The following is a 14,325-nucleotide window of genomic DNA, read 5'->3' as shown; positions in this document are numbered from 1 at the left end:
CTTTCACTTCATCAGTTCCATGAGCCAAATACCACTTTACACATATTGTAAATTGTTTTAAACAAAAATAAATTTTTAAAGAATATTTATTTTATTATTTTAATAAATTATTTAAAACTGTTTGAATTAGACATAGAACTGAGAGCTTAACTGAACTATGATTTTTATCTTTAAAAGTGCCGTGGACGTTATAGAGAGAACCTCTCTCAGAGCTAGGGAAACCGGGGTAGAGATCAAGAAAAAGGGGGAGTAGAAGCCAGACCTTAAGGGATTCCAATAAAAGAAGAGAATCTTGAGTGAGTGAATTAATGAATTAATGAATTCGTAAGTGAAAATATTAAAATTAATAAAACATGCCAGAGATTCTTAGTGAAGAGAGGTTTATTGGAAGCCACACTGAAAAATCATTTTTGAAAGACAAGTTATGGGGCACCTGGGTGGCTCAGTCGGTTGGGCGTCCGACTTCAGCTCAGGTCATGATCTCACAGTCTGTGAGTTCGAGCCCCGCATTGGGCTCTCAGTGCAGAGCCCACTTCGGTCCTCTGTCGCCCCCTCTCTCTGCCCCTCCCCTGCTCTCTCTTGCTCTCAAAAGTGAAAAAAAAATAAATAAATAAATAAACACTAAAACAGGGGCGCCTGGGTGGCTCAGTGGGTTAAGCGTCCGACTTCAGATCAGGTCATGATCTCGCAGTCTGTGAGTTCAAGCCCCGCGTCAGGCTCTGTGCTGACATCTCGGAGCCTGGAGCCTGTTTCAGATTCTGTGTCTCCCTCTCTCTCTGCCCCTCCCCTGCTCATGCTCTGTCTCTCTCTGTCTCAAAAATAAATAAAAACATTTTAAAAAAAACAAGGAAGACAAGTTGAATTCAGATTATGGAAGGTGTGAGTTTTGAGAGCTAAAAGTGTCTCTCCTTTAATAAGTAAACAACTCTTATTTTTTATACATTTAAATTCAAGTTAGTTAACATACGATGTAGCTTGGCTTCAGGAGTAGAACCCAATGATTCACTTCTTACATGTGACACTGGTGCTCAACCCAAAAAGTGTTCTTCTCAATGCCCATCACCCATTTAACCCATCCCCCCACCCAACTCTCCTACAGCAACCCTCAGTTTGTTCTCTGTATTTAAGAGTCTGTTTTGGTTTGCCTAAGCAGCTCAACATGTGCTGCTAATGCTATTGCTTTGTTCTGTTCTCATGAGTAGAGGAAGCTGATACATTAGGGAAATGTCAGTGAATATTACAAATCATCTATAAGAAAAAAGACTCAGACAGAACCACAAGTGAAGGGCCAACATGGAAAGTAGCTGTGGGAATGGAAAGAAAGGAGCCAGATGTGAGAAAAGTCATGAAGTCAGTACCAGCATGCTTTTGAAGGGGAGAGAGAAGCACCAAGTGTAAGCAATGCTTTGGAAAACAAGGCAGGCAAAAAATATATAAAGTTGTTGATCATGGGAGTTTTAGATCTATGCACACTATGCACAACAGGCAATATTCTGCAGTACAAAGGATCTGAAATCTAAAGTAATAAGCAGAGAATGTGGTATATTATATCCAGAGATAATAAAACTTCATAGCCTCAAGTGTGTGCTGTGAAATTTCCTTTATAAAACATTAATTATATGAATGTGTCACATTAAGCGGTTCTTGGAAAGAATTCTTATGTTCCACTCAGAAGGCTGGATTGATTTTTTTCTACCCATGAACAGTGCAAATTTAGTTAAAATATTGCTTCTCAAGGATTTTACTTTCATGTGTAAGGGATTATTTAGTATCGGCTATCAATTCAGGTAACAATTATTTCCAATGGGCAATCTGTTCTTAAGATATATGAAACCGATTAGAAAATCCCTGTAGGTTGAATATTTAATTATAAACAGTCTAATTAACTTAATTTCTCCTAATACTATAGTCTGAAATTTTGCAGAAGTCAGAAACATACACTTTCCCATTCAAGACACATGATTTATCAAAATTGCTCAGTGTGGAAAAAAATATTTTAATTCCCCGTTTTTGGAGGTTTATACATTTGGCAAAATGTAACAGTTCTTGTGATTTATGACTTGAAATTTATTAATTTTCATTACTAGAACTAATTATGGCCATTTCTACTTACTATTTCCCTCATTAGAAAGCCCCAGCGCACGTCGTCAGTCAATTAATGACTCGTTGCTCTCCCTACCTTGTCTGCTGTGTTATACTCACTTCATGAGTAGTGAAGAGTTTAAGTATTTAGACAATTTTGATTACTACTATTTGTAAGGGAAAAGCAACCAAAAATGTAATAAGCTGTTCTGCATCACATCCAGGTTTTCTCAGGCCTTTAACTTATGGTTTGGAGGAATTTTGTGAAGGGAATAAAGTTTTAAATTTATTTATAAACATGTAAATAAAAATCAGGAACTTGTAAGGGTCTACATGAGTGGAAGGTCATAAAAATGTATGCATGATTTATGATAAATCTGCCTTTAAGAAAGACAGTTGTCACTATGAAATGTAAAGGGTGAGAAAAATCCTTTTTGGCAAAGGAAAAAGCTTTCTAATGTGGCATACTAGGTAAAGTAAATGAACGAATGGCATCTTTTTTATTGTTCTTAATAAAACCTGTGGCTAGAAAGTGGTATATCTCTGTTCTTTAATTTTGTATTACCAAGTTAGCTTACAGAATGTTTACCAACAATTAAAACTTCTTATCCTTAACACCTTGAACATAATGTTGTAGCTAATAATACACCAATGGCATATCAATATATATTCTGGAAGGAAGAGAATACCCATGACAAAAATAAAAGCAGATGTCATCACTACAGGGGAACCTTTTGCAACACATGCATTTGACAAAAGGCAAATATTAAAAGCATATAAAGAATTCCTACGAAACAACAAGAAAAAAAAACACATACCAGTGGAAAAATGAACAAATGATATGGACAGTTCACAAAAGTAACCAAAATAGCCCAAAAATATTCAAATGATGCGAACTCCACTCATCATCAGAGAAAGACAATCTGAACCAGAATTTACATGACTACACCGTCACCAGAATAAGGAAAATGAAAGCATAGACAATACTAAGTTTAGGCTAGAATGTAGAGTAACGAGAGCTACCATACCCTGCTATTGAGTGAGAAAATATATATCTCCTTAGGAATACTCCTATACTCTCTACTAAAGTTCACTGAGCACCTACCATGTTATTCTCCAATTCCATGTCTTGGTGTGTACTCAACAGAAATACGAGTACCTTTTCCCCAAATTACATGTGCTAGAATGTCATAGCAGTGCTATTCATAATACAGCAAAATTCTAAAATTCTAGTGTCTATCATCATTAGAAAGATAGATAAATTGTGGATACTAGTATAATCAAATACTATACATAGTAAAACAAATTAAGTAATGCTCACCTTTGCAAACACCCTGGAATTATGAACATTTGCAAACATAATTCCTCAGTATTCACATAAAGTGACTTTTATTATAAATATATACAAAGATTATATGAAATTATTTAGTTCCTTCACCTTTGGGTCAGTAGAAATAATAGTATGGAAATAAGATTATAGATCCAAATGTATTTATTTTTTAGAGCACTATCATAAAAAATACTGTTTTTGTTTGCTCCTGATGAAATTCTAAATATCAAGGTGTATTTCCAGACTATTTGAAGTAAAACACATTCATGCTCTTCACCTCTTACCTCTTAGAAAGAGTATTTTACAAGTATCTTAGGGAAGACTTTCACCCCTCATACTGAAACACACTTTATTGTTCTTGATAACTTAAGTTCGCTTTTAGAAGGGAGAAGCCAATGCTTTGTAAACTGTAAAATATAAATAAATGAATAGGAAAACATAAAGCATCATGTCTCTACATGAACTTTAACTGGGTTCAAGAGACTTCAATAAAATAGGTATATTTGTAAGTATACTTTTCAATGTTGGGTTTGCAATATCAAAAGCTTCTTAGGCGAAGTCTGGACCTGGCTCCTGTACTCAGAGGGCAAGGAAAGACTGAAGAAAGAGGTAGGCCACTTCAGATTGATAGGTGGCAGGTTTAACAAGCAAAGGAGTTTACAAAGGCAGCTTGCCTTTGTGGCTGCAAAGTGAATATATTTCAACATCCACTCACCAGAATCTTCAAGTTCATATAGAGGCCTTAATGGGACTCAGTCACAAATTCATTCAAAATGGTCTCAACCTCACCTTACTCTCTCAAGGCTCCATCCTTGGAAATGGCTCCACTGTGGAAACAATGAGCAGAGTGTTCCAAGGACTAGGGAGGGTGTCCGAGTCTAGATTGCCAGACAAGCAGTGGTTTCATATTCTCAGCTACATCCTCCCACACAATTCAGTATAAAAACTTTTTATTTGGTATGCTTCCCCCAAAGAACAAATGCTCTTGACAAAAAATAAATATTTATAGAAATCTCACAGATTTATTGAGAATAAATAATCCACATGACTTGCAGGACAATTCTGAAATCTTTATCTTTCATATTACTTTGGACTATACTTATTAAAAAAAATATTTCTAAGGGCAATACTTACAACATAATTTTAAGAATGGTTTAACTTGCACATAAAGAGATTTATACAATTTTAGGAACAAATAAAAATCTAATTCACTAAATTAAAATCTTATTTTTTTTATAATGTAGTCTAAGTATCATGTAAATATGACCATGATAAATCCATTGTTTCCTATTCCATTTGATTTACTGAATCAGCTATACCAACTACTATTTTACAGTGTGTTGTCATTTGGAAAACATATTCACAGGGTTGATTCACAACATCTCTGTGGAATATTATGTTTCTCTTAATAATGATTACAGAACCAGGGCGCCTGAGTGGCTCAGTCAGTTGAGCATCCTACTTCGACTCAGGTCATGATCTCACGGTTTGTGAGTTCGAGCCCCGCGTCGGGCTCCGTGCTGACAGCTCAGAGCCTGAAGCCTGTTTCGGATTTTCTCTCTGCCCCTCCTCCACTCATGCTCTGTGTCTCTCTCTCATAAATAAATAAACATTAAAAAATAATAATGATTACAGAACTGAGATTCAAACAGTGAAAAGACTTGTCATAGTGGAGAAGTGACATTAGGACTATAACAGTATTTCAGAACCTATGCTCTAAAAATCAGAGAACAATAGTATTTAGGGTGCATTAACAAATGGAATTGGTATAAGAATGACTGAGCTCAAGTTCTAGATCCATTCCTTAATAACCATATAACATACTATCCTTCTTTATATCTTGGCTTCTTCATCTACAAAATAAGGAAAGAGTGTCTCTCACATGGTGTTGTTTTGATGATTAATAGGGATAGAACATTATTATGATTACACTTTAGATATATTTATACAAATCCTTAACACCACTTGATGTAAAACCAGTATTGCCATACCTATAGGGAAATTTAAAATAAGAAAGCATAATTAATTTGGCCAAGGTGTTACAGTTAAATTTTTACCCCCATTAAATTCAAATACAGTCTTCACCATATCCTGCTTCTCTCAACTTAAATTATCATATCAGAATTGGCATGCTATAATTACCTAATAAATACCTGTTTCTTTGTCTTGTTGAATTCTTCACGATATAGCAGTCCTTTATCTTCATATAGAAAATTGTTCATATCAATTTTTAAAGTGGTATTTACAGGTACAGAGAGTAGGTAAGACTCTTGTGACTACCAGGCAAGCCCTCATGCCTCCCAGAAATCCCCCTGTATCTTTCTACCAGTGTACTTTATTCTCTTTTGTTAGTGAAGGTTTTCTTCTCTTAAGGGAGATTTTTAAGATATCACCCTACAATTTTAAGTAATATTAACTAATATCCTACTTTTGAATTAATAATTTTCTGTTCCCTGAGAGCAATATCTTAGAAAGTGACACTGGATGGATAACTCCCTGTGTTAATACAATAGAGATTGTAGATCTTTGAAATGAAGAGCTATAAAATAGAACTCTGAAGTCCAGAGAGAGGAGAATTATTCACTGAAAGAATAGGGCAGTCCTCACCATTAGGATAAAGTCAGTCTGTTGTTATATAATTTAGAAACATATTTGAAATTATAAAGACTGTTGTCCTATAAATATTAAATAGTTATCATCTGGCCAGTTCATACTAAATGCCAAACAAACACACGGGTAAATCTTTAAAGGAATATGAAAAATTAAATAATTTGTGTGTTTCAAAAAAAAATCTAAATACTCACCATTATGTACCAAAAAAAATACCTGTACATTTCTTGAATGTTTAATTATTATCAAGATCAAGGCTTTATGCTAAATATTTTTTCATAAAGTAAATTTTGGATCAATTGTATGTTGAACATCAAGTAATCCTACTTTTTAAAATTTCTTGTCAGTAAATACAGCGTGACGATCTTGACGAAACTCTCCACTAGAGAAACTTTTAATGAAGTGTCCAAAATTGGCGAAGTCAGTTATTCAATGTTTCTACAGGTTGGACAAATGGCTTACAATAAATTGACAGCAGTCATTCCACAAAGTCTAGGGGAATTTTTAAGAACACTGAAAGGCCAGGCATTTAGAGCTGGGGATACAACTCTCTCCTGTGAAGAACTATTCCAGTGGCTGGACAACCGAGTGTCTGCTCTCAACTACTCCAACATCCTGGGGCAAAAGAGCTTTTCTGGGTAGATTTTGCATCTATTGAACATCAATAAATCCTCTCTGTGGAATCCAGAGGTTCTGTGGTGTGGAAGACCTACACAGAGGAGAATGAGGTGTGGAAGCTGGGTAGCAACACAACTATCACCTACATTTTACATACATAGACACACAGCTTCTCCATAGAAGAGATCTGTGTGGGGAGGGAGGACAGGTGAAGGACAAATTCTCCATCCCTAGGTTGCTTAACTCCTGCTTCAAAGAAAAGAAGTTCTGTCCTGTCCAGGGAAGATCAAGGCAAGCCTCCAAAATGAGCACCCCCTGATCCTGGCTGAGGGACCTAAATATATTTGGATTACATTGTGGAACAATTAACAATTCCAAAACTTGATAAAAATGGTAAAGCGATCAATGAGTTATATCAGTTAGAAGTTAATGAGATCAGAGGAAGATACAGTTAAAAAAGATTGTGCTAAAATTAATTAATTGATTGATTAATTCATTAATTAAAGGGACTATGGCTTTTAACCCAGCTATCGGGTGTAGTCCAGAAGGTTGTGCTCATGCTGAAGACTGTGCTCTCTCAGAAGAAAACTTATAATGAACTCTTTGATCTCTAGCTGAATAAGGAACATACCCACAAACTCCCTGAAATATGAAAGTAGTCTCCAGGCCACACATATCCAATGACAAATAGTGAAAAATTTATTGACACAAGAGGCTTACACACAACCTCTTATTTACCAATCAGAAGATTACTGCTAAACTGTGCTGACACAGGGGAAACATCTAGGAAACCTGGCTGAAGATAAAAACAAGAAAAAAATCTGAATAGGGACATAGAAGGCTGCATAACATGGGTTAAATAGACCTCACAAAAGTATTCAATACAATAATCGAGACAATGTGATATGGACAAGGGAGTAGATAAATGCATCAATGCAACAGAATAGAGTGCCTAGAAACAGAATGACACAAATGGAGTTAACTAATCTTTGGCAAAAGGGCAAAGGCAATATAATGGAGCAAAAATAATCTTTTCTACAAATGGTGCTGGAACAATTGGAGATCCACATGCAAAAAAGTTAATTGTGGTGCAGACTTTATACCTTTTACAAAAAATAACTCGAAATGTCTCACAAAACTAAGTATAAAATGCAACACTTAAAATTCCTAGAAGATAACACAAGAGAAAACCTCTATCACCTTGGATATAGCAATGACTGTTTAGATACAAGACCATAGTCTCAATCCATTACAGAAATAATTTATAAACTGGACTTCATCAAAATTAAAAACTGTTGCTCTGCAAAATGTGATGAACTAAGACACCAAGCAAATAGAACAGTGGACAAATTATAAAAAGCCTGACATGAGATAGGAAACAATACTCAGTATTTCTACAGAGTTTTTAAGTGTCTAGTTTTTAATGAAAATTATGAGACATGAAAAGAGACGGGAAAGTATGGCACTTTTCTGGGAAAATGGGCAGGCAAAAGAAGCTGAAGTTGAGTGGTCCTTGATAGCCTGCAGAAGACAAGACTTGAAAACAGCTATTATAAATATAGCTTCAAAGATCTAAAGGCATTGGATGATATACTGAAAGTGCTAAAAGAAAAAAAAAAGTCAATGTTGAATCTCAAATCCAGTAAAACTACCTTTCAAAAATCAAGCTGAAATAAACACAGTCTTAGGCAAACAGAACAGAACAAAACAAAACAAAACAAAACAAAAACAACACTCAATGAATTTGTTGCTAGAAGAAACACTACAGGGATTTTTTTTTAAGTCGAAAATAAGTGACAAAGTAATCAGAATACACACAAAACAGAGAACAAACAGAACAGAGAATCTTAATGAAGATGATTTTAAGAGATAGTATAGCAATATACTTCTCCTTTATTCTCTCCACTGATTTAAGAGATACTGCATAAAACAATAGAGATAAATTGTGTTGCTGTGCTTGTAACATGTGACATCAGATGGTGACTCAAATCTATAAATACACAAAATAAAGAATAGTAGAAATGATAAATAAGTAGTTTACATAAAACATTCTAAAATATATCTTTGTTTTCCTTTCTTCTTGCCACTTCATTATGATATGTAAGTTTATATAAAGTAAAACTTATAACAATGTATCAGGCTTGTAACAGGTGTAATATTTATAACAATAATAACATGTAAAAGAGTGGAGCCACACAGAAGTAGGTTTTCTATAACTTACAAGAATTAAGTTAGTATGTATCTAAAACAGATTCTGAGCAGCTATAATGTATATTGTAAGTCCTAGAGCACTCAACAAAGAAATCCTATGCACATGCACACAACACACACACACGCACGCACACATGCACAAACATACAATTTAAAATTAATTAACTAGACTGACCAGACAAAATGATAGAAAATTTAATTTAAATTAGTAATGTATCTTGAGAAATCATCTACCAACTTTGCAGAAACAAACAAACAAAAAAATCATAATGAAATACAATAAACAACTACTTGCCAAAATAGATGATTTTGATAAATGAACAATTTCTAAAAAGACAAAACACTGAAACTGGATAAGAAATGAAGAGAAAATCTAACTATACCTATAAGAAAACATTGAATTAATAATTAAATGTTTCTCCTTAAATAAAAGCCAAGGATAATATATCTTCTTTGGTGAAGTTTGCCAAACATTTAAAGAAGAGTAAATATGAATCATCTCTAAAGTTTTATAAATGCAGAAGCAATGGATTATTGGAACTCTATTGATTTTTTAAGGCTAGTATTAGCCTGATAACAAAAAAGATAATCATAAGAAAAGAGCACTATCTCTTGTGGACAAAGATGCAAAAACCCTTAACAAAATACTAGCAAACAGAACACAACAACATATAAAATGGTTAATACATTGAAAAAATAGGATTTATCCCAAGAATGTAAGATTAGTGTATAGTCTGAAAACCAATTAATTTAATAGAGGAAGTACAAAAACTACATGACCATTGATAACATGCAATAAAAGCATTTGACTTAAATCTAACACCTTTTCACTGAAAACACTATAAAATGTACAAAGATAAGGAAACTAACTCAAACTAACACGAGGCATCTAAGAAACACCTATAAGTGACATATTAATGATGAAAGACAGAATGATTTCCCCACTAAAATTAGGAACAAGCCAAAAATGTCCACTTTCACCACTAGTTAAAAAAACATTGCACTGGTGGTTCAAGATAGAGCAATATAGAAAGAAAATAGTGAGACTGGAAAGGAAGAAGCAAATTCACAAATGATATTTGTGAATAGATCTATTCACAAAAGATATGATGGTTTATATAGAAAATCCTACTAAAAAATTCATAAACCAATTAAAATTTTAAACAAAAATTCAGGATGCAAGATCAACATACGTGCATCCATTGAAACTTCATGCACTATGAATGAACAATCTAAAAAGGAAATTAAGAAAACACTTTCATTTATAATGACAACAAAAAGAACAAATATTAGGAAGTAACTTTTTTTTCCTGCGGTGGCCAATCTGAGTGCCAGTATTTATGTATGTATGTATGCGTGTACGTATGCATTAATTAATTAATTAATTAGTATAATTTATTGTCAAGTTAGCTAACATACAGTGTATGCAGTGTGCTCTTGGTGTCGGGGGGTAGATTCCCGTGATTCATCACTTACATACAACACCCAGTGCTCATCCCAATAAGTGCCCTCCTCAGTATAACAACATGGATGGAACTGGAAGGTATTATGCTAAGTGAAACAAGTGAGTCAGGGAAAGACAGATATCATATGTTTTCACTCATATGTGGAACTTGAGAAATTTAACAGAAGACCATGGGGGAAGGGAGGGGGAAAAACCAGTTACAAACAGAGAGGGAGGCAAACCCATAAGGGACTCTTAAATACAGAGAACAAACTGAGAGTGGATGGGAGTGGTAGTGGAAATAATGTTTTTAAAGAAGCTGAAGACTTTTTACTGATAATTACAGGGCATTGTTGAAACAATCTCAAGGCATACACAAAAATTATCATAAAATGAGCATAGACTTAAATGTTATTGGCAAAATTATAAAATCTTAGAAAAAAACTGGGAATATATTTTTTTGACCATGGGTTATACAATGCTTTCTTGGATAGGACAGTCAAAGCACAAATGATAGAAGAAAAAATATATAAACTCAAGTTCCTCATAATTAAAAATTTTTGTGATTCAGATCATACCATCAAGAAAGTGAAAAGACAACCCACTCAATGGGAGAAAAGATTTACAAATGATATGTCTTAGGTAGGACTTGTATCCAGAATATATAAAAAATTCTTACAACTCAATAATAAAAGGGGAAAAAGCAATTAAAAATTTGGCAAAGTATCTGAATAATTATTTCTTGAAAATCAAAACCAAACTGGAGTGCATCACACCTTTAATTATGGCTATAAGAAAACACACAGGGAATTATAGATGTTGGTAAGAATGTGAACAATTTGGTTCTCCATACATTTTAGTGGGCTTTGTTATGGTGCAGCCACCATGAATAACAGTTTGGCAATTATATCTCAATTAAAATTAATTAATATCTCAACAACTTAATTACTATCTAAATGAAAACATTCTGTAAGTGTATTAAGAACATTAAAAATTGTTTTCCTAAATTTGAAATTGTACCTTATTTGTATTTACAAAGGGGGAAAATTTGTGTAATCAGGTCAGTGATTTTGAAAAGCTGATTAAACTCGAGCACTATATACAAAAGGTTATTAAAATATTACCATGTGATACTATATGCTTAACTGATATAATATATGATATACATCCACAGCAGCAAAACTACTTAGAGAAATTATTTGCATAATATTCTGACCTATGCATGGAATGTGATGTAGAGTAGATTTTGTATTTTGATATATAAAGAAAATGCACGTAGAAACTTTAAACAGATATTTTTATACCTGCTTTGTTTTAAGAACAGTTATTTTCTGATTTCTAAAAGTGTAAATATGAACTGTAAAGATACCACTCACTGCTTTTTTTGTTTTAATTGGTAAGGAAAAGTATATGAATAGTTTGTAGATGTTCTATACTAGGACTAGGAAATGCATCGATATATTAAAATAATATTGATTCCTCCTACAATAGGATTTTAGCTATTATGTTTTGTAGAGACAAAAATAAAACAAGCCATTGTGGCTTCTGAATAAAATAGTGTATTAACATAAGAAGCTTCTAATTTCAAGATCTAGACTTCCATTCAAATGCTAATATGCTTAGGTGATAGGCAAATTTTTCTTTCTAGGACCGTAATTCCCTATTCTTATGTTTGTTTATGTTAGTTTTCATGGCAAAAGAGACTTTGAAGATTTAATTAAGGTCATTAATCATCCAGTTTTATAATGTGTAAATTATCCTGGATTATCAGTGTGAACACAACACATGCCCAGGATATCTTAAAGACAGAAGTCAGTGAGATTGGTGGTGGGAGGGGATTTGAGGTACTTGGCTTCACTTGAAGATGGAGAGGACACCTTTAGAAGGAGACAGGCAGCCTCTAGAAGAGAGCAACAGCATAGAAACAGGGATATTAATCCAACACCCAGAAGGAACTGAACTGGGCCAACAATATGAATTAATTTGGAGGTAGATTCTTCCTTTGGGACTCCAGAGCTCAGCTCACCCTTGACTTTGACTTTGTGAAACAATGAGTAAATAATCTAGCCATGCCATATTGGACTTCTGACCTACAGACATGTGAGATAATAAATGGATGTTGTTTTAAACTGACAAATTTGAAGTAAGTTGTTAAATAGCAACAGAAAACTAATATACCTGGGTTAATGAGACTTACATTTTAGAGGAAATTTTATATGAAGGTCAGCTATGCATAAATAACTACACTACTCATCAACTAGTTTCAAATTAATCTGAGAACGTTAGTGTGTTACACTGCATCTGCTCTTTTTCTTTAATTATCATTGAAAACAAAGAGGATATACCATTTAATATCTTGGCAATAATTAATATTCCTTCAGGCTGATAATTAAGACTTTCCTTTTAAAACACATCCGCTTATCTTACATAGTTGCTATGGTATCCATAGAGTCTAGCAAATATATAAAATAGCTTTCAAATGAATGACTTACAATAATGTGAACTGACCAATCTAATCACCACCCAGATGATGTGGCACGCAAAACCTGAGGTAACCACCAAATGGCCCCTTCATTTTACCATGTGTATCTTTATAATCCTTTCCCCTTGAGTGTTGGCAAGATATGTGACTTGTTTCTAAGGAAGGGACCCTGGAAAAAGTGACGGAATGTCACTCCCATGATTATGTCATATCTCATTAGCAAACTTGCTTTAGAAACTTTCATGAAGCAAACTACCACAAACCTTACAACTGTAAGGAAATTAGATATACCAACATTAGTGATCTGGAAGCGATCCCTTTCCCAAACTAGCCTCCAAATGACAATGAGATAGTGGCTAACGCTTTGTAGAGATCTAGCTAAACTGCCAGATTCCTGACCCAAGAAACTGTGAATTAATAAATGTGCATTGTTTTAAACTTATTATTTGTTTTATATAAATAGAAAACTAATATAGAGGCTGTTAACAATACCTTAGAAAACACTGTTCTTTCCCATTTTACTTTCCTCTCTTTACTCTCCAAATATAATATACTCTGACTTTAAATTCAGTGTTTTCTGTTTATAAATTTCACACAACTTGAATAATATAATTTATATTCTTTGAGTCTGGCTGTTTTTTTTATCAGTATTGTGTTTATAAGGTTCAATCATATTATATGTAGATACAGTTCATGTGTTGTCCCTGGTAACATATTCCTTCATATACATATATCCTTTATGTATATATACCACAATATTAATGGATATTGAGTTGTTTCTTTTATGTAAAATGAAATTATTTTATATAACTTTCAGTATATATACAATGTTAAACACTGGTAGTATGAAGTATCCTGCTTTGACAAGTCTATCAGTTATGTACTTACACCTCTGACTAACAAATAAAGCACTGGATTATAATTGTCAAACTGTACCATAAAAACACTGTGAAATTCTTCTGGCTAGACACGTATTTTGCACAACTTTCTGCTACCACTGCTTAGCATAGTAATTGGTATTTATCATTGCTATATGCCAGAAATGAAAAATAAGGCTAAGATTTCAAAGGTGGACTAAACACTGAAAAAAATATTCTGACTCATATGTAATATAATCAATTCCAATTTTTACATGCGTCATATTTGTCATGATCAAACACAGAATAAACAATAGAAATGAATCTGTAGAGATTCGTAATCTGATGGCAAAGTAGATACATCTAAGCATAGTTCCAGATTACAAGTAATTAATGATATGCATTGTCTTCCGGCCTCTGAGACAGAGTTTATTCCATCTCTAGCACCCGTCACTGTCATTGAACCCATAGTTTCATCATTGTTAGATCTTTGTTACCCTTTTCAGCTAAAAGGGTAGTTGGCTGACTCTTAAAAAATCCAGGAAATTAAAATTCTGTGTTTGACCAGGCATAGAGGCAGTAAACAAAGTATGGAGAATGGGACTTATCTTGGCTATTTAGCCAACCACCTGGTACCCTAATTAGTCAGGCAACACTATTTCAGAAGCCACTATATCTACAGAAAGCATCA

The sequence above is a fragment of the Panthera pardus genome, unplaced genomic scaffold, assembly GCF_024362965.1.
Source record: "Panthera pardus isolate Hobbes unplaced genomic scaffold, ASM2436296v1 HiC_scaffold_21, whole genome shotgun sequence".
Taxonomy (NCBI): Eukaryota; Metazoa; Chordata; class Mammalia; order Carnivora; family Felidae; genus Panthera; species Panthera pardus.
Note: the sequence above shows the minus strand (reverse complement) of the source record.